We start from the raw sequence: 27,631 nt of genomic DNA, 5'->3' as shown, positions 1-27,631 counted from the left end.
ATGTTTCAAATTCCCTATTTGTTTTCACTAACATTAGTTAGGTGGCTAACAGTAACATTACCTAGGCTACAGTTTAGGGTTAAGGTTAGTAGTTAGATTAAGGGTTAAGGTTAGGATCAAGGAAAGGGTTTAGCTAACATGCTAAATAGTTGCAAAATAGATCAAAAGTCATAAGAAGTTGCAAAATTGGTAATTTGTTAAAATGTTAAAGTTGTCCGCAATGAGATTCGAAATGCAACTTTTGGGTTGCTATACTTTTGCGTTATATTTCCACCCATCAACCTTCAAATTAAACCACCCATCCACCCGGACCAACCACCCTACTTTAGTTTTTGCCTTAAGTAACCTTCTGTCTTATGTAACCACACCAAACATAACATGACAGATTTGAGTATCCCGGATTTACATTTACTATGTTACGTCTAGTCTATGAGTCCAGGCTGTTAGCACAACACGGACAGCCAATCCCGCTCGGCTCGACTCCTAAGTATACCTGGAGATTTTAGACACGAATAAAAACTGTCTGTACTGAGAAGACCTGACGGAACCATGACAGGTACCGAGTGAAGAATTAATAACGGAATATCAAGAAGAGTACACTGCGTCTGTTCCGGAGGCGTTCGAGGTTCGAGTGAGCACCTTTTGGTTCGGAGCGCACACGTACGCACGCATCTGAGCAGCGATGGGCGCTTGGACGCTGCTGCTGTGCCTACTCGCCATTGTCAGAGGTGAGTAAATTGTCTGTCGAGGCTTTGTTAATGGCTCGCCGGAGTCGGGAATGATGCGCTTTTGTGTGGCTCTTCTCGGTACGACCACGAGGTGCTGAAAGCACCATACATTAGTCTTCTATAGATTTAATGGAAGGATGTTTTGAGGGAGGGATAGTTGGATAAAGGGAGAGGAGAAGACAAGATAGAGATAATGACTGTTTCATTGCTGTGTCACCATCGTTTTCCTAACGTCTCTGTGTGAGTACGTACCAGGCTACAACGGAATGATGACGTTAGGGAGAAATGATACATCATAACTGCATTACGTTATGCGCTCAACTGGGGTGATCTTTTATGACAACATTACTGAAGGCAACCAGGAAGACAATATTTCTCTTTATGCTACGCGTTCATATATTGTAGAATGCAATACAACGGAGAAGGCGAGTTCCCCTCCTACAATAAAAGACGCGTTGAATCCTATACCCAAGCAGTCCATGATTATTGAGTCCCCATTACTGTGTGGATATGTCTTCCTTTCTATTGAGAGAATGTTTTTCCCATCGACATAGCCTTTTAGTCTATATTTCTTATCCATTATAATGACGTTACAAGACAGATAATAGAAGATTATGTGTCACTGTATAGCTGGCCTTGCTTATAGTACACAGATCAAGTAACATTATCACCCTAGTGTGGGTTCCAAGGTTAGATGTATGATTCACACACACACACACACACACACACACACACACACACACACACACACACACACACACACACACACACACACACACACACACACACACACACACACACACACACACACACAAACACACACACACTACATGCACACGTGGCAGCAGGTAGCCTAGCGGTTAGAGCGTTGGGCCAGTAACTGAAAGGTTGCTAGTTAGAACTGAACCGACAAGGTAAAAAAATCTGTTGATGTGCATTGGAGCAAGGCACTTAACCCTAATTGCACCAGGGTCACCGTTGGTAATGGCAGACCCTGGCCGTGACTCCACTCTCCGAGGGTGTCTCAATATGGACGTGTACTTGTGTGAAATAGGACAAATATAAGCACTCACATGGCCCACACATACACACAAACACACATACACCCATACACACAAACACACATACAGACAAACACACAAACACACATACACCCCCCCTACCTACACAAACACACATACACCCCCTACCTACACAAACACACATACACCCCCCCTACCTACACAATTTAGCCCCACAGTGGACGCGTCATAAAACCGAGCAGTCAAACATGGAAATGGTTCGCTCTCGTGTAAATGTCTCTCAGACAAGGAGACTTTTATCTATATATTCTGCTCTATTTACTCTCGGATTCCAAAATGCTAATTAGCATCAAGTAGACATCATGACTACAAATCCCTGCAAGCTCTTGCACGTAGACTACAAATCCCTGAAAGCTCTTGCACGTAGACTACACATCCCTGCAAGCTCTTGCACTTAGACTACACATCCCTGAAAGCTCTTGCACTTAGACTACACATCCCTGAAAGCTCTTGCACTTAGACTACACATCCCTGAAAGCTCTTGCACGTAGACTACAAATCCCTGAAAGCTCTTGCACGTAGACTACAAATCCCTGCAAGCTCTTGCACGTAGACTACACATCCCTGAAAGCTCTTGCACGTAGACTACAAATCCCTGAAAGCTCTTGCACGTAGACTACAAATCCCTGAAAGCTCTTGCACGTAGACTACACATCCCTGAAAGCTCTTGCACGTAGACTACACATCCCTGCAAGCTCTTGCACGTAGACTACACATCCCTGAAAGCTCTTGCACGTAGACTACACATCCCTGAAAGCTCTTGCACTTCATCTCTAGCTGACACGTTTGCTGTCAGCCAGCTATATGAATAAGTTGGCATAGTGTTAGTATGCACTGCTGTATTAAAGCAATTGAGAACTAACTTGTTGACATGTTCTGTTGCAGATTCAAAGCCAAATGAACTCATTGCAGAATGTATCCATAATCATGAATAAATAAGCATATTGTTTTTACCAGAATGCAACAGTCGCCCATCAATCACGTCAAACACCTGTGAGAGCAAAATTACAAGATGGTGTTATAATACTGTTATTGCATCAAATGGTTGTTTTGTGGAATATAATAGGGGTCTTATAACACTGTCATCTGGGCATGGTCTTCTGAATTGGTGCTCTGGGGGCTCAATGCTGACCGTGGATTTAGCATGCCTTTGGTGATAAAACCTAAAGAACGCATTCCATAGCATGAGTTGGTGTTTGTGTGCTGGGAGGTACCAGGATAGAGATGGCTCCTGTATGGATAATGATGAGAGGAACTTTGTTTTGGGGGGCCAGACCCTGGTTTCCGCACAATGAGAACAGTCTTTACAGCAGATACTGTCTGCTGTGAATTGTCAATTTATTTTATGCATATCATTATGACCTATTCCACACATCTGTTGTTTGTCATGTAGACTAAGGGGGTGTATCTTTGCTATAAAAGAGCTTTGTTTCCTTTCCTTTCCTTATAAGGGTGGTTCGTTGACCAGCCATCACTATTGCAGGGTACTGACATCATTAACTTGTGTGTGTGGTGTGACCTGCTTTCCTTATTACTAAGTGAATTAAGATTAGTTTATGTGTAAATCTGACTTGTGTGATGAGTTTGTCTCTCCTCATTTGATAATAAAGAAATAACTACCACACACCTTAACTCCAACAATTAAATTGTTTTAATGAAATAGTAAACAATGCATGCATGTGCCTTTTATACATAACATATAAACACCTGAATGTAAGTAAAGATGAAATGATTTCTTCATCAATGCCAGAAACCTGGGACATCGAAGATCACCATATGAACTAGTATTCCTATCAGAGAACAACACACAGATTCTTCTGATTTTAGACCAGCACAAATAACACCATGTAAAACAGCATATTGTACATTTTGGTTGGTGAGTTACAAATGTAGAAACAACTGAAGGTGTAAGGTAGCTTTTATAGAAAATACTAGGTCAACTCCAGCAGAATGAGAAACACACCGAACAGACTCAAAACAAGGAAGCCATGCCTAAACACAGCTATATCAACACCCTTCTAGTGTAACAGGTCCATGTAGCCATGCCTAAACACAGCTATATCAACACCCTTCTAGTGTAACAGGTCCATGTAGCCATGCCTAAACACAGCTATATCAACACCCTTCTAGTGTAACAGGTCCATGTAGCCATGCCTAAACACAGCTATATCAACACCCTTCTAGTGTAACAGGTCCATGTAGCCATGCCTAAACACAGCTATATCAACACCCTTCTGGTCAATGTAACAGGTCCATGTAGCCATGCCTAAACACAGCTATATCAACACCCTTCTAGTGTAACAGGTCCATGTAGCCATGCCTAAACACAGCTATATCAACACCCTTCTAGTGTAACAGGTCCATGTAGCCATGCCTAAACACAGCTATATCAACACCCTTCTAGTGTAACAGGTCCATGTAGCCATGTCTAAACACAGCTATATCAACACCCTTCTAGTGTAACAGGTCCATGTAGCCATGCCTAAACACAGCTATATCAACACCCTTCTAGTGTAACAGGTCCATGTAGCCATGCCTAAACACAGCTATATCAACACCCTTCTAGTGTAACAGGTCCATGTAGCCATGCCTAAACACAGCTATATCAACACCCTTCTAGTGTAACAGGTCCATGTAGCCATGCCTAAACACAGCTATATCAACACCCTTCTAGTCAATGTAACAGGTCCATGTAGCCATGCCTAAACACAGCTATATCAACACCCTTCTAGTGTAACAGGTCCATGTAGCCATGCCTAAACACAGCTATATCAACACCCTTCTAGTGTAACAGGTCCATGTAGCCATGCCTAAACACAGCTATATCAACACCCTTCTAGTGTAACAGGTCCATGTAGCCATGCCTAAACACAGCTATATCAACACCCTTCTAGTGTAACAGGTCCATGTAGCCATGCCTAAACACAGCTATATCAACACCCTTCTAGTGTAACAGGTCCATGTAGCCATGCCTAAACACAGCTATATCAACACCCTTCTAGTGTAACAGGTCCATGTAGCCATGCCTAAACACAGCTATATCAACACCCTTCTAGTGTAACAGGTCCATGTAGCCATGCCTAAACACAGCTATATCAACACCCTTCTAGTGTAACAGGTCCATGTAGCCATGTCTAAACACAGCTATATCAACACCCTTCTAGTGTAACAGGTCCATGTAGCCATGCCTAAACACAGCTATATCAACACCCTTCTAGTGTAACAGGTCCATGTAGCCATGCCTAAACACAGCTATATCAACACCCTTCTAGTGTAACAGGTCCATGTAGCCATGCCTAAACACAGCTATATCAACACCCTTCTAGTGTAACAGGTCCATGTAGCCATGCCTAAACACAGCTATATCAACGCCCTTCTAGTGTAACAGGTCCATGTAGCCATGTCTAAACACAGCTATATCAACACCCTTCTAGTGTAACAGGTCCATGTAGCCATGCCTAAACACAGCTATATCAACACCCTTCTAGTGTAACAGGTCCATGTAGCCATGTCTAAACACAGCTATATCAACACCCTTCTAGTGTAACAGGTCCATGTAGCCATGTCTAAACACAGCTATATCAACACCCTTCTAGTGTAACAGGTCCATGTAGCCATGCCTAAACACAGCTATATCAACACCCTTCTAGTGTAACAGGTCCATGTAGCCATGCCTAAACACAGCTATATCAACACCCTTCTAGTGTAACAGGTCCATGTAGCCATGCCTAAACACAGCTATATCAACACCCTTCTAGTGTAACAGGTCCATGTAGCCATGCCTAAACACAGCTATATCAACACCCTTCTAGTGTAACAGGTCCATGTAGCCATGTCTAAACACAGCTATATCAACGCCCTTCTAGTGTAACAGGTCCATGTAGCCATGTCTAAACACAGCTATATCAACGCCCTTCTAGTGTAACAGGTCCATGTAGCCATGTCTAAACACAGCTATATCAACACCCTTCTAGTGTAACAGGTCCATGTAGCCATGCCTAAACACAGCTATATCAACACCCTTCTAGTGTAACAGGTCCATGTAGCCATGTCTAAACACAGCTATATCAACACCCTTCTAGTGTAACAGGTCCATGTAGCCATGTCTAAACACAGCTATATCAACACCCTTCTAGTGTAACAGGTCCATGTAGCCATGTCTAAACACAGCTATATCAACACCCTTCTAGTGTAACAGGTCCATGTAGCCATGCCTAAACACAGCTATATCAACACCCTTCTAGTGTAACAGGTCCATGTAGCCATGCCTAAACACAGCTATATCAACACCCTTCTAGTGTAACAGGTCCATGTAGCCATGCCTAAACACAGCTATATCAACACCCTTCTAGTGTAACAGGTCCATGTAGCCATGCCTAAACACAGCTATATCAACACCCTTCTAGTGTAACAGGTCCATGTAGCCATGTCTAAACACAGCTATATCAACGCCCTTCTAGTGTAACAGGTCCATGTAGCCATGTCTAAACACAGCTATATCAACGCCCTTCTAGTGTAACAGGTCCATGTAGCCATGTCTAAACACAGCTATATCAACACCCTTCTAGTGTAACAGGTCCATGTAGCCATGCCTAAACACAGCTATATCAACACCCTTCTAGTGGAACAGGTCCATGTAGCCATGCCTAAACACAGCTATATCAACACCCTTCTAGTGTAACAGGTCCATGTAGCCATGCCTAAACACAGCTATATCAACACCCTTCTAGTGTAACAGGTCCATGTAGCCATGCCTAAACACAGCTATATCAACACCCTTCTAGTGTAACAGGTCCATGTAGCCATGCCTAAACACAGCTATATCAACACCCTTCTAGTGTAACAGGTCCATGTAGCTATGCCTAAACACAGCTATATCAACACCCTTCTAGTCAATGTAACAGGTCCATGTAGCCATGCCTAAACACAGCTATATCAACACCCTTCTGGTGTAACAGATCCATGTAGCCATGTCTAAACACAGCTATATCAAACACCCTTCTAGTGTAACAGGTCCATGTAGCCATGTCTAAACACAGCTATATCAACACCCTTCTAGTGTAACAGGTCCATGTAGCCATGCCTAAACACAGCTATATCAACACCCTTCTAGTGTAACAGGTCCATGTAGCCATGCCTAAACACAGCTATATCAACACCCTTCTAGTGTAACAGGTCCATGTAGCCATGCCTAAACACAGCTATATCAACACCCTTCTAGTGTAACAGGTCCATGTAGCCATGCCTAAACACAGCTATATCAACACCCTTCTAGTGTAACAGGTCCATGTAGCCATGCCTAAACACAGCTATATCAACACCCTTCTAGTGTAACAGGTCCATGTAGCCATGCCTAAACACAGCTATATCAACACCCTTCTAGTCAATGTAACAGGTCCATGTAGCCATGCCTAAACACAGCTATATCAACACCCTTCTAGTCAATGTAACAGGTCCATGTAGCCATGCCTAAACACAGCTATATCAACACCCTTCTAGTGTAACAGGTCCATGTAGCCATGCCTAAACACAGCTATATCAACACCCTTCTAGTGTAACAGGTCCATGTAGCCATGTCTAAACACAGCTATATCAACACCCTTCTAGTGTAACAGGTCCATGTAGCCATGCCTAAACACAGCTATATCAACACCCTTCTAGTGTAACAGGTCCATGTAGCCATGCCTAAACACAGCTATATCAACACCCTTCTGGTCAATGTAACAGGTCCATGTAGCCATGCCTAAACACAGCTATATCAACACCCTTCTAGTGTAACAGGTCCATGTAGCCATGCCTAAACACAGCTATATCAACACCCTTCTAGTGTAACAGGTCCATGTAGCCATGCCTAAACACAGCTATATCAACACCCTTCTGGTCGATGTAACAGGTCCATGTTGCTGCTATCAATTGTGGGCAGCACCTTTACCATTGCATTCAGTCTGAACCGCAGCATGAGCAGGAGGACAGAATTTACATAGGTGAAAGAAAGGTAGTAAAAACAGTACACCACAACACTTTTAAATGTGTTTCTGAGTCTAGATATGATCAAATCAGGAGAAGAACAAGTGAAGGAAGCAGCATAGGGAAATTGGGTGAACGTAGGGTGGTTTTACAGCGATAAGATGGAGAGTTAAAAGGGTCTGAAGTTGAGGGACCATGGGGCATGAAAGGCATAGTGTGGAATAAGGGGTAGCTAGAGGGATGGTTGGCCATGGAATAAACATAAAATGTGGTGCTGGTGTGCTTCAACACCCCTTTAGGTTGTTGTTACCCCATGTCCAGTCATACTCGGGGCCTCAGAGTGTGTCCCTCGACGTCCTTCCGTCTTAGTTGCAGAATTCAAATTGTGGTCATTGTGTGACATTAAAGACAATGAGTCATCACAGCATTTCCACAAATTGAGCCATAGACAATAGCATTGAGGACAGCATTTAGTTGACAACATGGTGGTTTATACTATGTCTACTGTGTGTGAATGATGGAAGAATCTTACCCCAGCTTTAGGTCCATTTGAGTGTGTGTGGCCACTTAGGCCTGCACATCAACCAGTACTGGGTCCATTTGAGACTTGTAATGCTTGCTTTCAAAGTGCTGCTTAAATTTCTTCAGGTCTGCATATATACTGTGCAAAAGTATAAACACAACATGTAAAATGTTGGTCCCATGTTTGATGAGCTGAAATAAAAGATACCATAAATGTTCCATATACACAAAAAGCTTATTTCTCCGAAAGGTTTGTTTACATCCCTGTTAGTGAGAATTGATCCTTTGCCAAGACAATCCAGTCCAGAGTGCAGGGGCACCGGTACCGAGTCAGAGTGCAGGGGTACCGGTACCGAGTCAGAGTGCAGGGGCACCGGTACCGAGTTAGAGTGCAGGGGTACCGGTACCGAGTCAGAGTGCAGGGGTACCGGTACCGAGTCAGAGTGCAGGGGCACCGGTACCGAGTCAGAGTGCAGGGGCACCGGTACCGATTCAGAGTGCAGGGGCACCGGTACCGAGTCAGAGTGCAGGGGTACCGGTACCGAGTTAGAGTGCAGGGGTACCGGTACCGAGTCAGAGTGCAGGGGGTACCGGTACCGAGTCAGAGTGCAGGGGCACCGGTACCGAGTCAGAGTGCAGGGGCACCGGTACCGAGTCAGAGTGCAGGGGCACCGGTACCGATTCAGAGTGCAGGGGTACCGGTACCGAGTCAGAGTGCAGGGGTACCGGTACCGAGTTAGAGTGCAGGGGTACCGGTACCGAGTCAGAGTGCAGGGGTACCGGTACCGAGTCAGAGTGCAGGGGCACCGGTACCGAGTCAGAGTGCAGGGGTACCGGTACCGAGTCAGAGTGCAGGGGCACCGGTACCGAGTCAGAGTGCAGGGGCACCGGTACCGAGTCAGAGTGCAGGGGTACCGGTACCGAGTCAGAGTGCAGGGGTACCGGTACCGAGTTAGAGTGCAGGGGTACCGGTACCGAGTCAGAGTGCAGGGGCACCGGTACTGAGTCAGAGTGCAGGGGCACCGGTACCGAGTCAGAGTGCAGGGGTACCGGCTAGTTGAGGTACATGTAGATGTACATGTAGGTGGGGGCGAAGTGGCTATGCATATGTAACAAACAGCAAGTAGCAGCAGTGTACAAGGGGGGGTTCAACGTAAATTGTCCGGTGGCTATTTTTATGAGTTGTTCAGCAGTCTAATGGCTTGGGGGTAGAAGCTGTTAAGGAGAATTTTGGCCCTTGTTAGTGGAATTTCTAAATTCCTATATGTTTTATAGCCAAATCAAATTCGCACTCGCTCTAGTTCATTAATGAGGTGTAAGTTCATTAATTATGCATGAAGTAGATCGAGACCAGTCTTAAAAGCCAGGTAAACAGCGTTTAATTCAAGTGAGTACTAATCACATACGCATATTTCCACAGGTTATAAACTGAAAATGACATTAGCGTATTCTAAACGTTCTATCTATTTCACAAGTAGAGGGGCCCTCTAGCTCTCGAGCCTTCGCGTTATCAGCACGAAGTCAAGGCCAGTCAGTATAAATCAACATTCTAGACAGTCTGGAGATGGGCCGTTCCTGCCACCTGGAGATTGTACAAATGTATGAACTAAGGAACAGACCTTCATTGTTACTAAACTCCTGACTACATTATATACAATTGGGAATGGGAGTAAGAGAGAAAATTCACATGTACAGTACATTATAGCATTTGGACTAGTCAGTTCTGATTGGAATGTATACATAATTAGTCATTTCAACCATAATTTCCTCTAACAGCCCTAGACTTGGTGCTCCGGTACCGCTTGCCGTGCGGTAGCAGAGACAACAGTCTATAACTTGGGTGCCTGGAGTCTCTGACAATTTTACGGGCCATCCTCTGACACCACCTATTATATATGTCACGTTCGTCATAATGATTGGACCAAGGCACAGAGTGTGTAGAATTCCACATGTTTAATAAATAATAAACTCAACAAACAAAACAGAAGAAAAACGAAATGTGAAGCTAATAATAGTGCTAACAAGCTACTATCCATAGTCAAGATCCCACAAAGCACAAAAGATACCGAGCAGTTGCCATACCTGGTGGTGATGCAACCAGTCAGGGTGCTCTCGATGGTGCAGCTGTAGAACCTTTTGAGGATCTGGGGGCCTATGCCAAATCCTTTCAGTCTCCTGAGGGGGTAAAGGTTTTGTCGTGCCTTCAAAACGATTGTCTTGGTATGTTTGGACCATGATAGTTCGTTGACGATATGGACACCAAGGAACTTGAAACTCTCGACCCGATTGGCATGCTGACTGCAGGAATGTCCACCAGAGTTGTTGCCAGATAATTAAATGTTAATTTCTCTACCATAAGCCACCTCCAAAGTCGTTTTAGAGAATGTATCAGTACATCCAACCCTCCTCAAATCTCATGTGACCACGCTAGCCCAGGACCTCCACATCCAGCTTCTTCCCCTGCGGAATCATCTGAGACCAGCCACACTGATGAAACTGTGGGTTTGCACAACCAAAGACTTTCTGCACAAACTGTCAGAAATCTTCTGCGCGGTTGCCATCCTCACCAGGGTCTTGACTTGACTGCAGTTTGGAGTCGTAACTGACTTCAGTAGGCAAATGCTCACCTTTGATGGCCACTGGCACGCTGGAGAAGTGTGCTCTTCACAGATTAATCACAGTTTCAACTGTACCGGGCAGATGGCATATAGCGAGTATGGCGTCGTGTGGGCGAGCGGTATGCTGATGTCAACGTTGTGAACCGAGTGCCCCATGGTGGTGGTGGCATGATGATGCACGGTCCCATGTCGCAAGGATCTGTACACAATTCCTGGAAGCTGAAAATGTCCAACAGCGTGCTCCAGTTCCCGCCAATATACTGCAACTTCGTTGAAGAGGACTGAGACAACAGGCCACAATAAACAGCCTGATAAACTCTATGTGAAGGAGATGTGTCGTGCTGCATGAGACAAATGGTGGTCACACCAGATACTGACTGGTTTTCTGATCCACGCCCCTACCTTTTTCTAAAGGTGTCTGTGCCTAACATACTGTATGCATATCTGTATTCCCAGTCATGTGAAATCCATCGATTAGGGCCTAATTTATTTATTTCAATTGACTGATTTCCTTACATTAACTGTAATTTAGTTAAATCTTTGAAATTGCTGCATGTTGCGGTTTATATTTTTGTTCAGTGAATAAAGGTCAACTACAAAAGGGAGGAAGTTAACAACCTGTAGCTTAGATTGAATTCAAAGTTGTCACTAAGCAACCAGTACAATAGCCTACACATTGAGAGGAACCTAAAGGCACATACAGTACCAACCAATACTACTCACCTGACAGACAGGGCAGGTGTGGACCAATGCTGCCTTGGCTGCAGTCTTCTGGTTCGCAGCTGCTCCCTTCTTAGTAGCCACCTCCGCGGCATCAGTCAACAAGTTCAACTTGAGTGGAGCATGCATTATATATCAATACCCCCCACCCCGCCTACTAGCTATACTCATGATCTGTTGTCCAGAGGGCAACAGTAAACATATCAATGTTTTCCCGCTAAAAATCCAGACTAAAATATCACATCGAGCAAGGGTAGCGACAAGTCAAGTAGAACTTGAAGTAGGAAACCCACCCCTCACCCACAGGCACAAACAAACATTATCAAGTGCGCCTAGCCCTAGCTTCTCACCATCTAAGTTAGCTAGCTAGTTTACTAGCAAGCTCGACTGTTGGTTTATAAAAGCCAAAGAAATCTAAACTCATGCATTTAAATGGCTAGACAAATAGACTGCTAATCTATCCAGACTAATGTTGCTAACTAGGTAACCATGAGCTAACAAGATAGATAACAGGCATTTACAATTTAAACAACTTTAGCCAATGTATTAATTACTAACATTAAATAGTTAATCTAGAGATTCTTACCTTTGCCTCAATCTTCAGTCTCGTCGAGGTCTTTATGGCCCTGGTGACATGAAGCTTGAGACAGGCATCTGTAGTTCTGTATGATAACCACATTAGCAGCTAATTAGCAGAAATGCGTTCACACTGCTGAGCAATCTGTCTGAGACTAAAGAAAACTACGACTATAGAAAGTTGGGGGCCACTGTGGACACCTACCTCTACATCTGCATGCCAACTAGGTGGCTGCTGTAAGTCTCTGGCTGCAACAGCAGCCACCACCACCCACTCCCCACCACCACCCACTCTCCTCCACCACCCACTCTCCTCCACCACCCACTCTCCTCCACCACCCACTCCCCTCCACCACCCACTCCCCTCCACCATCCACTCTCCTCCACCATCCACTCTCCTCCACCACCCACTCTCCTCCACCACCCACTCTCCTCCACCACCCACTCTCCTCCACCACCCACTCTCCTCCACCATCCACTCTCCTCCACCACCCACTCTCCTCCACCATCCACTCTCCTCCACCACCCACTCTCCTCCACCACCCACTCCCCTCCACCATCCACTCTCCTCCACCATCCACTCTCCTCCACCACCCACTCTCCTCCACCACCCACTCTCCTCCACCACCCACTCTCCTCCACCACCCACTCTCCTCCACCATCCACTCTCCTCCACCACCCACTCTCCTCCACCATCCACTCTCCTCCACCACCCACTCCCCACCACCACCCACTCTCCTCCACCACCCACTCTCCTCCACCACCCACTCTCCTCCACCACCCACTCTCCTCCACCACCCACTCCCCTCCACCATCCACTCTCCTCCACCATCCACTCTCCTCCACCACCCACTCCCCACCACCACCCACTCCCCTCCACCATCCACTCTCCTCCACCACCCACTCCCCTCCACCATCCACTCTCCTCCACCATCCACTCTCCTCCACCACCCACTCCCCTCCACCACCCACTCCCCTCCACCATCCACTCTCCTCCACCACCCACTCCCCTCCACCACCCACTCCCTCCACCACCCACTCCACCATCCACTCTCCTCCACCATCCACTCTCCTCCACCACCCACTCCCCTCCACCATCCACTCTCCTCCACCATCCACTCTCCTCCACCACCCACTCCCCACCACCACCCACTCCCCTCCACCATCCACTCTCCTCCACCACCCACTCCCCTCCACCATCCACTCTCCTCCACCATCCACTCTCCTCCACCACCCACTCCCCACCACCACCCACTCCCCTCCACCATCCACTCTCCTCCACCACCCACTCCCCTCCACCATCCACTCTCCTCCACCACCCACTCCCCTCCACCATCCACTCTCCTCCACCATCCACTCTCCTCCACCACCCACTCCCCTCGTGTTTTGTGTTGTTTCGGCTAATTAACCTCTCTGTAATTTAGTGTTGATGTCTGCTCAACATGGATTGGCGCAGAGAAGAGCAATAAACACATCACTGATTGGCCGAGTTACAGCTGCCTTTAGATTTCCAACCAATCAATATAGAGTGACAGGACAGGGGACTCCCCCTCAGCCCTGGGTTAACTAACCATCTATCATCATCAGTACAACAACGAGACACACACACACACACATTAACTGTATACAAACAGGGTAGTTAACGCATTAATTGTATAAATGAGTAGTTAACACAGAGCGGAGGGGGTGTTTTATACACACATTTGGAAGGCCAAAAAGATCATCAAGGACAAGAACCACCTGAGCCACTGCCTGTTCACCCCACTACCATCCAGAAGGTGAGGTCAGTACAGGTGCATCAAAGCTGGGACCTAGAGACTGAAAAACAGCTTCTATCTCAATGCCATCAGACTGTTAAATGCTGTTAAATAGCCATCACTAGCACATTTGGGGCTGCTGCCCTATATACATAGACTTGGAATCATTGGTCACTTTAATAATGGAACACTAGTCACTTTAATAATGTTTACATATTTTGCATTACTCTTGTATTCTACTGCATCTTAGTCTATGCTGTTCTGACATTGCTCACCCAAATATTTATATATTCTTAATTCCTTTCCTTTTCTTTAGATTTGTGTGTATTGTTGTGAAATGGTTGGATATTACTTTTATATATTGCTGCACTGTTAGAGCTAGAAACACAAGCATTTCGCTACACCAACAATAACATCTGCTAAACACGTGTATGTGACAAATAAAATGTGACTTGATTTTTGATTTGACGCACATGTGTACAGACAACACCCCCTCCACCCTACACACACCACATCTGTTACCCCTCATGTAAACTGGCACTACCTGCTGTGGTGATACAGTATATTCAGCGTATATAACATCCAGCAGGTGATGGCAGACACCCTAATACTTTGCACCCCAGTATCTCTACTTGCACATTCATCTTCTGCACATCTATCACTCCAGTGTTTAATTACTATATTGTAATTATTTCACCACTATGGCCTATTTATTACCTCCCTTATTCTACCTCATGTGCACACACTGTATATAGACTTTTTCTATTGTATTATTGACTGTATGTTTGTTTATTCCATGTGTAACTCTGTGTTGTTGTTTGTCATACTGCTTTGCTTTATCTTGGCCAGGTTGCAGTTGTAAATGAGAACTTGTTCTCAACTGGCCTTCCTGGTTAAATAAAGGTGAAATAAAAAATAAATAAAACACACCTAAATGACTGTACGTATTCTTCGCTCTGTTGTTCCATGTGACTTGGGACTGTCTGTCTATTACAAAGCAGTCTGGCAGACTGGGACGAAGGTGCACCTTCCAACAGGACAACAACGTTAAGCACACAGCCAAGACAACACAGGTGTGGCTTCAGGACAAGTCTCTGAATGTCCTTGAGTGGCCCAGCCAGAACCCGGACTCGATCGAACATCTCTGGAGAGACCTGAAAATAACTGTGCAGCGAGGCTCCCCATCCAACCTGAGGCTCCCCATCCAACCCATCCAACCTGAGAGCGCTTGAGAGGATCTTCAGAGAAGAATGGTGTGTCGCGTCATACCCAGGAAGACTCAAGTTACATTTTTTAAATGTCACCTTTATTTAACTCGTGAAGTAAGTTAAGAACTGCCTTATTCAGGGGTAGAACGACAGATTTTTACCTTGAAGTCGGAAGTTTACATAGACTTAGGTTGTAGAAATTGAAACTTGTTTTTCAACCACTCCACAAATTTTGTCAGCTGGGGGATTCGAACCAGCAACCTTTCAGTTACTGGCCCAATGCTGGAACCACTAGGTTCAACCACCCCCAGTTATATACAGACTGAATCCAGTTATATGAATCCCCCAGTTATATACAGTTGAAGTCGGAAGTTTACATACACTTAGGTTGGAGTCATCAAAACTCCCCTTTCAACCACTCCACAAATCCCTCGTTAACAAACTATAGTTTTGGTAAGTCATCCGGGATGCTGGCCTTCTAGGTAGAATTCCTCTGTCCAATGTCTGTGTTCTTTTGCCCATCTTAATCTTCTCTTTTTATTGGCCAGTCTGAGATATGGCTTTTTCTTTGCAACTCTGCATAGAAGGCCAGCATCCTAGAGTCTCCTCTTTACTGTTGACGTTGAGACTGGTGTTCTGCGTGTACTATTTAACGAAGCTGCCGGTTGAGGACTTGTGAGGCGTCTTTCTCAAACTAGACACTCTAATGTACTTGCCCTCTTGCTCAGTTGTGCACCGGGGCCTCCCACTCCTCTTTCTATTCTGGTTAGAGCCAGTTTGCGCTGTTCTGTAAAGGGTACAGAGCGTTGTACGAGATCTTCAGTTTCATGGCAATTTCTCGCATGGAATTGCCTTCATTTCTCAGAAGAAGAATAGACTGAGGAGTTTCAGAAGAAAGTACTTTGTTTCTGGCCATTTTGAGCCTGTAATCGATCCCACAATTGCTGATGCTCCAGATACTCAACTAGTCTAAAGATTATTTTATTGCTTCTTTAAATTAGCACAACCGTTTTCAGCTGTGCTAACATAATTGCAAAAGGGTTTTCTAATGATCAATTAGCCTTATAAAATGATAAACTTGAATTAGCTAACACAACGTGCCATTGGAACACATGGTTGCTGATAACGGGCCTCTGTACGCCTATGTACGTAGATATTCCACACAAAATCCGCCGTTACCAGCTACAATAGTCATTTACAACATTAACAATGTCTACACTGTATTTCTGATCAATTTGATGTTATTTTAATGGACAAAAAGTGACCCAAAACTTTTTAACGGTAGTGTATATACACCCAAAACTGGCTTAAATCATATAACAAATGTATACTGAACAAAAATATAAAGGCAACCTGCAACAATTTCAATGATTTTACAGAGCTGCAGTTCATAGAAGGAAATCAATCAATTGAAATAAATTCATTAGGCCCTAAGCTATGGATTTCATATGACTGGGCAGGGGCTCAGCCATGGGTGGGCCTGGGAGGGCATAGGAATCTGAATATTTTTCCCCCTCCTGGGCAGGCGGGATTACACGTAGTCTGCATTTTTGAGGCTGGTTGCATGTACTGCCAAATTCTCTAAAATGGCATTGAGAAATGAACATTCAATTCTCTGGCAACAGCTCTGCAGTCAACATGCCAATTACACGCTCTGTCAAAACTTGACATATCTGTGGCATTGTATTGTGTTACAGAACTGCACATTTTGGAGTGGCCTTTTATTGTCCCCAGCAAAAGGTGCACCGGTGTAATGACCATGCTGTTTAATCAGCTTCTTGATATGCCACACCTTTCAGGTGGATGAATCATCTTGGCAAAGGAGAAATACTCACTAACAGGGATGTACACAAATTTGTGCACAAAATAAAAGATAAATCATTTTTTGGTGCGTATGGAAGAAGAGATGAGATTTCCATTAACATTCAAACTAAATGCCCTATAAGTGCCAAAGCTACTGTCACAACGCCAGTCAACTAGCAGGAATTCTGTGACAAACTATCAGTTATCGCTCAATTCAAAGAAAGCCTGGTCTGAGTCATATCAGTCATATCACAGCTCCTGATTATACGCCAGTAATGTTCCAATAAGTCTTAAATCAGTCTGTCGTGACATTGGCCAATGCAAATGATGTTAGTTACAGTGAGATACGGACTATTACTGGTTAGCAGGCCGTATCTCTTCCTCAGTCTAAATGATCTGTGTCTGTGAGGGTGTAGTGTAGTATAAGGGCCTGGTAGTGTGTGCTTGTCGGACTCTTAGAGTTTTGGGCTAATATCTCTATCTCTGTACTCTGATACAGAATGACGATATGACCTGATATGATTTAATTTGATATGATGTTTGTGAAATGTTGAGATACAATTAGATATTATGTGACTTGATATGACGTGATGTGATATGTGATATGTTATTCTCAGACCAAGAGGAGCAGAAGGATTGTGCCTCTTGGCTAGTTGCTCTGCCTTAATAAAAGCAATCATCTCAATCAACTGAATATCCAAAAACACAGAGAAAGAAGATGAGGGTGATGGTTTTCCAAAGGCTTTATGACTAACAAAAATGCTGTCACCATATTTTCTCCATTTAATATTTTTTGTCCATGTGCCTCTTCTCCTATAAGACCAGTAGCTGTTTCTGGTGTGAGTTCTGTGTTCCAGAGAGTTCTGGAATGCAGAAACCCAGTAGCTCATTTTGTCCACTCTGCTGTTAGTTTTAGGATCAGTGTTATGGCCTTAGTTATGACGACTGCTATGGTCTTCTGAGAACCAGCATGCTGGAGCCTAGCAGTCCTGCAGCCAGCCTGGCCTGGCCTGTCCTGTCTCCTGGTGTCTCCACAGCCAGCCTGCCCTGTCCTGTCTCCTGGTGTCTCCACAGCCAGCCTGGCCTGTCCTGTCTCCTGGTGTCTCCACAGCCAGCCTGGCCTGTCCTGTCTCCTTGTGTCTCCACAGCCAACCTGGCCTGTCCTGTCTCCTGGTGTCTCCACAGCCAGCCTGGCCTGTCCTGTCTCCTGGTGTCTCCACAGCCAGCCTGGCCTGTCCTGTCTCCTAGTGTCTCCACAGCCAGCCTGGCCTGTCCTGTCTCCTGGTGTCTCCACAGCCAACCTGGCCTGTCCTGTCTCCTGGTGTCTCCACAGCCAGCCTGGCCTGTCCTGTCTCCTGGTGTCTCCACAGCCAGCCTGGCCTGTCCTGTCTCCTGGTGTCTCCACAGCCAGCCTGGTCTGTCCTGTCTCCTAGTGTCTCCACATCCAGCCTGGCCTGTCCTGTCTCCCTGGTGTCTCCACAGCCAGCCTGGCCTGTCCTGTCTCCTGGTGTCTCCACAGCCAGCCTGGCCTGGCCTGCCCCCTGGTGTCTCCACAGCCAGCCTGGCCTGGCCTGCCTGGCCCCTGGTGTCTCCACAGCCAGCCTGGCCTGTCCTGTCTCCTGGTGTCTCCACAGCCAGCCTGGCCTGTCCTGTCTCCTGGTATCTCCACATCCAGCCTGGCCTGTCCTGTCTCCTGGTGTCTCCACAGCCAGCCTGGCCTGGCCTGTCCCCTGGTGTCTCCACAGCCAGCAGGCCTGTCCTGTCTCCTGGTATCTCCACATCCAGCCTGGCCTGTCCTGTCTCCTGTTGTCTCCACAGCCAGCCTGGCCTGTCCTGTCTCCTGGTGTCTCCACAGCCAGCCTGGCCTGGCCTGCCCCCTGGTGTCTCCACAGCCAGCCTGGCCTGGCCTGCCCCCTGGTGTCTCCACAGCCAGCCTGGCCTGTCCTGTCTCCTGGTATCTCCACAGCCAGCCTGGCCTGTCCTGTCTCCTGGTGTCTCCACAGCCAGCCTGGTCTGTCCTGTCTCCTAGTGTCTCCACAGCCAGCCTGGCCTGTCCTGTCTCCTAGTGTCTCCACAGCCAGCCTGGCCTGTCCTGTCTCCTAGTGTCTCCACAGCCAGCCTGGCCTGTCCTGTCTCCTGGTGTCTCCACAGCCAGCCTGCTGGGCTGGGGCCTGGGTCTGGTTGTGGAGACACAAGGAGACAGGAGACAGGAGACAGGAGACACAAGGAGACAGGAGACAGGAGACAGGAGACAGGAGACACAAGGAGACAGGAGACAGGAGACACAAGGAGACAGGAGACAGGAGACAGGAGACAGCATAAAAGGCTTCAGCCGCCACCAAAAACCTCTCTAACCAGCTACAGAGAGGAGAGACAACAACCCTCCTACTCCCCCGCTAATCTCACCCCTCACCTCCCCCTCCTCTCCCACTGTGCAATAGGGTTTCTATATTACATTTACATTTAAGTCATTTAGCAGACGCTCTTATCCAGAGCGACTTACAAATTGGTGCATACACCTTATGACATCCAGTGGAACAGCCACTTGCATCTAAATCTTTTTTTTTGGGGGGGAGGGGGGAGAAGGGGGGGGGTGAGAAGGATTACTTACCCTTACTTACCCTATCCTAGGTATTCCATGAAGAGGTGGGGTTTCAGGTGTCTCCGGAAGGTGGTGATTGACTCCGCTGTCCTGGCGTCGTGAGGGAGTTTGTTCCACCATTGGGGGGCCAGAGCAGCGAACAGTTTTGACTGGGCTGAGCGGGAACTGTACTTCCTCAGTGGTAGGGAGGCGAGCAGGCCAGAGGTGGATGAACGCAGTGCCCTTGTTTGGGTGTAGGGCCTGATCAGAGCCTGGAGGTACTGAGGTGCCGTTCCCCTCACAGCTCCGTAGGCAAGCACCATGGTCTTGTAGCGGATGCGAGCTTCAACTGGAAGCCAGTGGAGAGAGCGGAGGAGCGGGGTGACGTGAGAGAACTTGGGAAGGTTGAACACCAGACGGGCTGCGGCGTTCTGGATGAGTTGTAGGGGTTTAACGGCACAGGCAGGGAGCCCAGCCAACAGCGAGTTGCAGTAATCAAGACGGGAGATGACAAGTGCCTGGATTAGGACCTGCGCCGCTTCCTGTGTGAGGCAGGGTCGTACTCTGCGGATGTTGTAGAGCATGAACCTACAGGAACGGGACACCGCCTTGATGTTAGTTGAGAACGTCAGGGTGTTGTCCAGGATCACGCCAAGGTTGTTAGCGCTCTGGGAGGAGGACACAATGGAGTTGTCAACCGTGATGGCGAGATCATGGAACGGGCAGTCCTTCCCCGGGAGGAAGAGGAGCTCCGTCTTGCTGAGGTTCAGCTTGAGGTGGTGATCCGTCATCCACACTGATATGTCTGCCAGACATGCAGAGATGCGATTCGCCACCTGGTCATCAGAAGGGGGAAAGGAGAAGATTAATTGTGTGTCGTCTGCATAGCAATGATAGGAGAGACCATGTGAGGTTATGACAGAGCTATATAAATATGAATCATCATCACTACAATAAGCCAAACAAGATGATTCAATTTAGATGCAGGGTGCTGGCCCTGTGTGTCCCGGTTTCCCCCAGTAGGGTGTCTTAACCTTCTATCTGTTGGTTTGAGGTGTGTGTCAGTGGAGGCTGCTGAGGGGAGAACAGCTCATAATAATGGCTGGAATGGAGCCAGTGGAATAGCATTAAACACCTGGAAACCAAGGTGCCACATCCTCCTGTGGTGTGTATGAATGTGTTTGAATGTTTGTGTGAAATGGGCTGTGTGTGTGTGAAGTAGAACACGTGTGTGTGTTTCATGAGTGTGTTGCTGTTTCTTAGACCTCTGTGTTTTGGGGTTCGGCGGGGAAGCACATGAAGTCTTGCAACTATTCGAATCCCCCCAAAAAAGCGAAAACCATGTTTGTAGACAAAACCTGTCTCATCCTTATCTAGACTCATCCTTATTTAGTCTCATCATTATCCAGTCTCATCCTTATCTAGTCTCATCCTTATCCAGTCTCATCCTTATCTAGTCTCATCCTTATCCAGTCTCATCCTTACCTCGTCTCATCCTTATCTAGTCTCATCATTATCCAGTCTCATCCTTATCCAGTCTCATCCTTATCTAGTCTCATCATTATCCAGTCTCATCCTTATCTAGTAACATCCTTATCTAGTCTTGTCTGGTCTCATCTAGTCTCATCCTTATCTAGTCTTATGCTTATCTAATATCATCCTCATCTAGTCTCATCCTTATCTAGTATCATCCTTATCTAGTCTTATCTAGTCTCATCCTTTAGTCTCATCCTTTTCTAGTCTCATCTAGTATCATCCTCATCTAGCCTCATTTAGTCTCATTCTTATCTAGTCTCATCCTTATCTAGTTTCATCCTTATCTAATATCATCCTTATCTAGTAACATCCTTATCTAGTCTCGTTTAGTCTCATCTGGTCTCATCCTTATCTAGTCTCATGCTTATCTAATATCATCCTTATCTAGTCTCATCCTTATCTAATATCATCATTATCTAGTCTCATCCTTATCTAGTCTCATCGTTATCTAATATCATCCTTATCTAGTCTCATCTCATCCTTATCTTGTCTCATCCTGATTTAGTCTCATCTCGTCTCATCCTTATCTAGTATCATCCGTATCCATTATCATCCTTATCTAGTCTCATCCTTATCTAGTCTCATCCTTATCTAGTCTCATCTAGTATAATCCTCATCTAGTCTCATCTAGTCTCATCCTGATTTAGTCTCATCTAGTTTCACCCTTATCTAGTCTCATCCTTATCTAGTCTCATCCTTATCTAGTCTCATCTAGTATCATCCTCATCTAGTCTCATCTAGTCTCATTCTTATCTAGTCTCATCCTGATTTAGTCTCATCTAGTATCATCCTCATCTAGTCTCATCTAGTCTCATTCTTATCTAGTCTCATCCTGATTTAGTCTCATCTAGTATCATCCTCATCTAGTCTCATCTAGTCTCATTCTTATCTAGTCTCATCCTTATCTAATGTCATCCTTATCTAGTCTCATTCTTTTCTAGTCTCATCTCATCCTTATCTCGTCTCATCCTTATCTAGTCTTATCCTTATGGAGTTTCATCCTTATCTAGTCTTATCTAGTCTCATCCTTTAGTCTCATCCTTTTCTAGTCTCATCTCATCCTTATCTAGTCTCATCCTTTTCTAGTCTCATCTCATCCTTATCTAGTCTCATCGTTATCTAATATCATCCTTATCTAGTCTCATCTCATCTTTATCTTGTCTCATCCTGATTTAGTCTCATCTAGTCTCATCCTTATCTATTATCATCCTTATCTAGTCTCATCCCCATCTAGTCTCATCCTTATCTAATATCATCCTTATCTAGTCTCATCCTTATCTAGTCTCATCCTCATCTAGTCTCATCCTTATCTAATATCGTCCTTATCTAGTCTCATCTTATCTAGTCTCATCCTTTTCTAGTCTTATCCTTATCTAGTCTCATCCTCATCTAGTCTCATCCTTATCTAATATCATCCTTATCTAATATCATCCTTATCTAGTCTCATCCTTTTCTAGTCTCATCCTTTTCTAGTCTTATCCTTATCTAGTCTCATCCTCATCTAGTCTCATCCTTATCTAATATCGTCCTTATCTAGTCTCATCCTTATCTAGTCTCATCTAGTCTCATCCTTATCTAGTCTCATCTAGTCTCATCCTTATCTAGTCTCATCCTTATTTAGTCTAATCTTGTCACATCTAGTCTCATCCTTATTTAGTCTCATCTAGTCTCATCATTATCTAGTCTCACCCTTGTCTAGTCTCACCCTTATCTAGTCTCACCCTCATCTAGTCTCATCCTTATCTAATATCATCCTTATCTAATATCATCCTTATCTAGTCTCATCCTTTTCTAGTCTCATCCTTTTCTAGTCTTATCCTTATCTAGTCTCATCCTCATCTAGTCTCATCCTTATCTAGTCTCATCTAGTCTCATCCTTATCTAGTCTCATCCTTATCTAGTCTCATCCTTATTTAGTCTAATCTTGTCACATCTAGTCTCATCCTTATTTAGTCTCATCTAGTCTCATCATTATCTAGTCTCACCCTTGTCTAGTCTCACCCTTATCTAGTCTCACCCTCATCTAGTCATCATCTTTATCTAGTCTCATCTAGTCTCATCCTGATTTAGTCTCAGGGTCATCATTTCGTACCTCTACCTCCCTTCCCTCAGTCTTACCGAGGTCTAATGTGGGAGTCAGTCTGAAATATTCATGGTGTCACATTAATATTTCCAATGGAAAACAGGCTGAATACAACCTGAGCTACCAGCAACATTACAACCATTCTGCCTGGGCCTGACTATGACACAGTGGCCGGGAGAGACGGAGGGAGGGAGGGAGGGAAAGGAAAGGAAAGGTGAAGAGAGAGATGGAGGGAGGGAGGGAAAGGAAAGGTGAAGAGAGAGACGGAGGGAGGGAGGGAAAGGAAAGGTGAAGAGAGAGATGGAGGGAGGGAGGGAAAGGAAAGGAAAGGTGAAGAGAGAGAAGGAGGGAGGGAGGGAAAGGAAAGGAAAGGTGAAGAGAGAGACGGAGGGAGGGAGGGAAAGGAAAGGAAAGGTGAAGAGAGAGATGGAGGGAGGGAAAGGAAAGGAAAGGTGAAGAGAGAGATGGAGGGAGGGAGGAAAGGAAAGGAAAGGTGAAGAGAGAGATGGAGGGAGGGAGGGAAAGGAAAGGAAAGGTGAAGAGAGAGATGGAGGGAGGGAGGGAAAGGAAAGGTGAAGAGAGAGATGGAGGGAGGGAGGGAAAGGAAAGGAAAGGTGAAGAGAGAGACGGAGGGAGGGAGGGAAAGGAAAGGAAATGTGAAGAGAGAGATGGAGGGAGGGAAAGGGAAAGGAAAGGTGAAGAGAGAGATGGAGGGAGGGAGGGAAGGGAAAGGAAAGGTGAAGAGAGAGATGGAGGGAGGGAGGGAAAGGAAAGGAAAGGTGAAGAGAGAGACGGAGGAGAGGGAGGGGAAAGGAAAGGAAAGGTGAAGAGAGAGATGGAGGGAGGGAGGGATGAGGAAAGGAAAGGTGAAGAGAGAGATGGAGGGAGGGAGGGAAAGGAAAGGAAAGGTGAAGAGAGAGATGGAGGGAGGGAGGGAAAGGAAAGGAAAGGTGAAGAGAGAGATGGAGGGAGGGAGGGAAAGGAAAGGAAAGGTGAAGAGAGAGACGGAGGAGGGAGGGAAAGGAAAGGAAATGTGAAGAGAGAGATGGAGGGAGGGAAAGGAAAGGAAAGGTGAAGAGAGAGATGGAGGGAGGGAGGGAAAGGAAAGGAAAGGTGAAGAGAGATGGAGGGAGGGAGGGAAAGGAAAGGAAAGGTGAAGAGAGAGATGGAGGGAGGGAGGGAAAGGAAAGGAAAGGTGAAGAGAGAGATGGAGGAGGGAGAGGAAAGGAAAGGAAAGGTGAAGAGAGAGATGGAGGGAGGGAGGGAAAGGAAAGGAAAGGTGAAGAGAGAGACGGAGGGAGGGAGGGAAAGGAAAGGAAAGGTGAAGAGAGAGATGGAGGGAGGGGGAAAGGAAAGGAAAGGTGAAGAGAGAGATGGAGGGAGGGAGGGAAAGGAAAGGTGAAGAGAGAGATGGAGGAGGGAGGGAAAGGAAAGGAAAGGTGAAGAGAGAGATGGAGGGAGGGAAAGGAAAGGAAAGGTGAAGAGAGAGATGGAGGGAGGGAGGGAAAGGAAAGGAAAGGTGAAGAGAGAGATGGAGGGAGGGAGGGAAAGGAAAGGAAAGGTGAAGAGAGAGATGGAGGGAGGGAGGGAAAGGAAAGGAAAGGTGAAGAGAGAGATGGAGGGAGGGAGGAAAGGAAAGGAAAGGTGAAGAGAGAGATGGAGGGAGGGAGGGAAAGGAAAGGAAGAGAGAGATGGAGGGAGGGAGGGAAAGGAAAGGAAAGGTGAAGAGAGAGATGGAGGGAGGGAGGGAAAGGAAAGGAAAGGTGAAGAGAGAGACGGAGGGAGGGAGGGAAAGGAAAGGAAAGGTGAAGAGAGAGACGGAGGGAGGGAGGAAAGGAAAGGAAAGGTGAAGAGAGAGATGGAGGGAGGGAGGGAAAGGAAAGGAAAGGTGAAGAGAGAGAAGGAGGGAGGGAGGGAAAGGAAAGGAAAGGTGAAGAGAGAGACGGAGGGAGGGAGGGAAAGGAAAGGAAAGGTGAAGAGAGAGATGGAGGGAGGGAGGGAAAGGAAAGGAAAGGTGAAGAGAGAGAAGGAGAGGGAGAGAGAAGGAGAGGGAGAAAGGGGGAGAGAGAAAAGGAGAAAGACAGAGATAATGGTGGTAATTTATTCAGATGCTGAGTATATAGTGAGGGATGTCATTAAAGCCTAGCAGTAGGTGCTGACAGGGAGTATTGAACTGTAGTGTACTGTGTGTATGTGTGCTTGTATCCTAGGTGTGTGTGTGTGTGTGTGCATAGTGATGAGTGTAGTCAAGGGCATTCAAGGAGTGTGTGTGTCTGTAGTGCATGTCTGAGATCAGGAGCTGAGCCCACAGTGCTTTGTTCAGTAGCAATGTGTATTATTCATGTGGCACACACACACGCACGCACGCACGCACCACACACACACACACACACACACACACATAAACGCACACACATAAACGCATACACACAAGCACGTCTTTACCCCCCTTACACACACTCACATCAACACACACAACAAACAGACAAATAGCTACACACAGGCTGACAGCATTTGTATTGATGACAGTGATGGGAACGAAGGAAGAGACAATATCAGGCTGTCAGAGAGAAAGGGCGATGGAGATAAAAACGGAGAGAGGGATGGGGGAGTTTACGGCTTATGATTACAGTCTTCATTGATCCAACCACTGAGGCCGTCATTCATGTTCACTGAACACAGATCACCACAGAGAGAGAGAGAGAGCAGGGGGAAGAGGGGGAGAGAGAGAAAGTAAGGGAGAGAGAACAGGGGGAAGAAGGGGGAGAGAGAGAACATGGGGAGATGGAGCAGGGGAAGAGGGGAGAGAGAGAACATGGGGAGATGGAGCAGGGGGAGGGAGAGAGAGAACATGGGGAGATGAGCAGGGGAAGAGGGGAGAGAGAGAAAGTAGGGGGAAAGAGATGGAGAAGAAGAGGGAGAGAGAGAACATGGGGAGATGGAGCAGGGGAAGAGGGGAGAGAGAGAACATGGGAGATGGGAAAGAGGGGAGAGGGAGAAAAAGTAGTGGAAAGAAGGGGAGGGAAGAGGGGAGAAGAGAACAGAGAACATGGGGAGATGGAGCAGGGGGAAGAGGGGAGAGAGAACATGGGGAGATGGAGCAGGGGAAGAGGAGAGGAGAGAACATGGGGAGATGGAGCAGGGGAAAGAACATGGAGAGGGAGAGAACATGGGGGGAGCAGATGGAGCAGGGGAATGGAGGAGAGGAGAGAGAACATGGGGAGATGGAGCAGGGGGAAGAGGGGAGAGAGAGAACATGGGGAGATGGAGCAGGGGAAGAGGGGAGAGAGAGAACATGGGGAGATGGAGCAGGGGGAAGAGGGGAGAGAGAACATGGGGAGATGGAGCAGGGGAAGAGGGGAGAACATGGGGAGATGGAGCAGGGGAGAGAGAAGGGAGGGAGGGGGAAGAGAGAGAGAACATGGGGAGATGGGGAAGAGAGAGAACATGGGGAGATGGAGGGGAGAGAGAGAACATGGGGAGATGGAGCAGGGGAAGAGGGGAGAGAGAACATGGGGAGATGGAGCAGGGGAAGAGGGAGAGAGAGAACATGGGGAGATGGAGCAGGGGAAGAGGGGAGAGAGAGAACATGGGGAGATGGAGCAGGGGGAAGAGGAGAGAGAGAACATGGGAGATGGAGCAGGGGGAAGAGAACATGGGAGAGATGGAGAGAACATGGGGAGAGATGGAGATGGAGAGGGGAAGAGGGGAGAGAGAACATGGGGAGATGGAGCAGGGGGAAGAGGGGAGAGAGAGAACATGGGGATGGATGGGGAAGAGGGAGAGAGAGAAACATGGGGAGATGGAGCAGGGGAAGAGGGGAGAGAAACATGGGGAGATGGAGCAGGGGGAAGAGGGGAGAGAGAGAACATGGGGAGATGGAGCAGGGGAAGAGGGGAGAGAGAGAACATGGGGAGATGGAGCAGGGGGAAGAGGGGGAGAGAGAGAACATGGGGAGATGGAGCAGGGGGAAGAGGGGAGAGAGAGAACATGGGGAGATGGAGTAGGGGGAAGAGGGAGAGAGAGAACATGGGGAGATGGAGTAGGGGAAGAGGGAGAGAGAGAACATGGGGAGATGGAGCAGGGGGAAGAGGGAGAGAGAGAACATGGGGAGATGGAAGCAGGGGAAGGGAGAGGGGGAAGAGAGAGAAAGAACATGGGGAGATGGAGCAGGGGGAAGAGGGGAGAGAGAGAACATGGGGAGATGGAGAGGGGAAGAGGGGAGAGAGAGAACATGGGGAGATGGAGCAGGGGGAAGAGGGAGAGAGAAACATGGGGAGATGGAGCAGGGGGAAGAGGGGAGAGAGAACATGGGGAGATGGAGAGGGGGAAGAGGGGAGAACATGGGGAGAGGGAGAGGGGGAAGAGGGGAGAGAGAGAACATGGGGAGATGGAGCAGGGGGAAGAGGGGAGAGAGAGAACATGGGGAGATGGAGCAGGGGGAAGAGGG

At 46.8% G+C, this 27,631-nt stretch overlaps 1 pseudogene; it reads left to right on the top strand.

Annotated features, from left to right (window-relative positions):
• Positions 1–444: 444 nt before the first annotated feature.
• The window catches only part of LOC118381057 (neuronal acetylcholine receptor subunit beta-2-like), a 69,899-nt pseudogene continuing 42,712 nt past the window's right edge, over positions 445–27,631 (top strand).

This window comes from Oncorhynchus keta, unplaced genomic scaffold (genome assembly GCF_023373465.1).
Source record: "Oncorhynchus keta strain PuntledgeMale-10-30-2019 unplaced genomic scaffold, Oket_V2 Un_contig_4917_pilon_pilon, whole genome shotgun sequence".
Lineage (NCBI taxonomy): Eukaryota > Metazoa > Chordata > Actinopteri > Salmoniformes > Salmonidae > Oncorhynchus > Oncorhynchus keta.
Note: the sequence above shows the minus strand (reverse complement) of the source record. Positions and strands in the feature narration are given on the sequence as shown.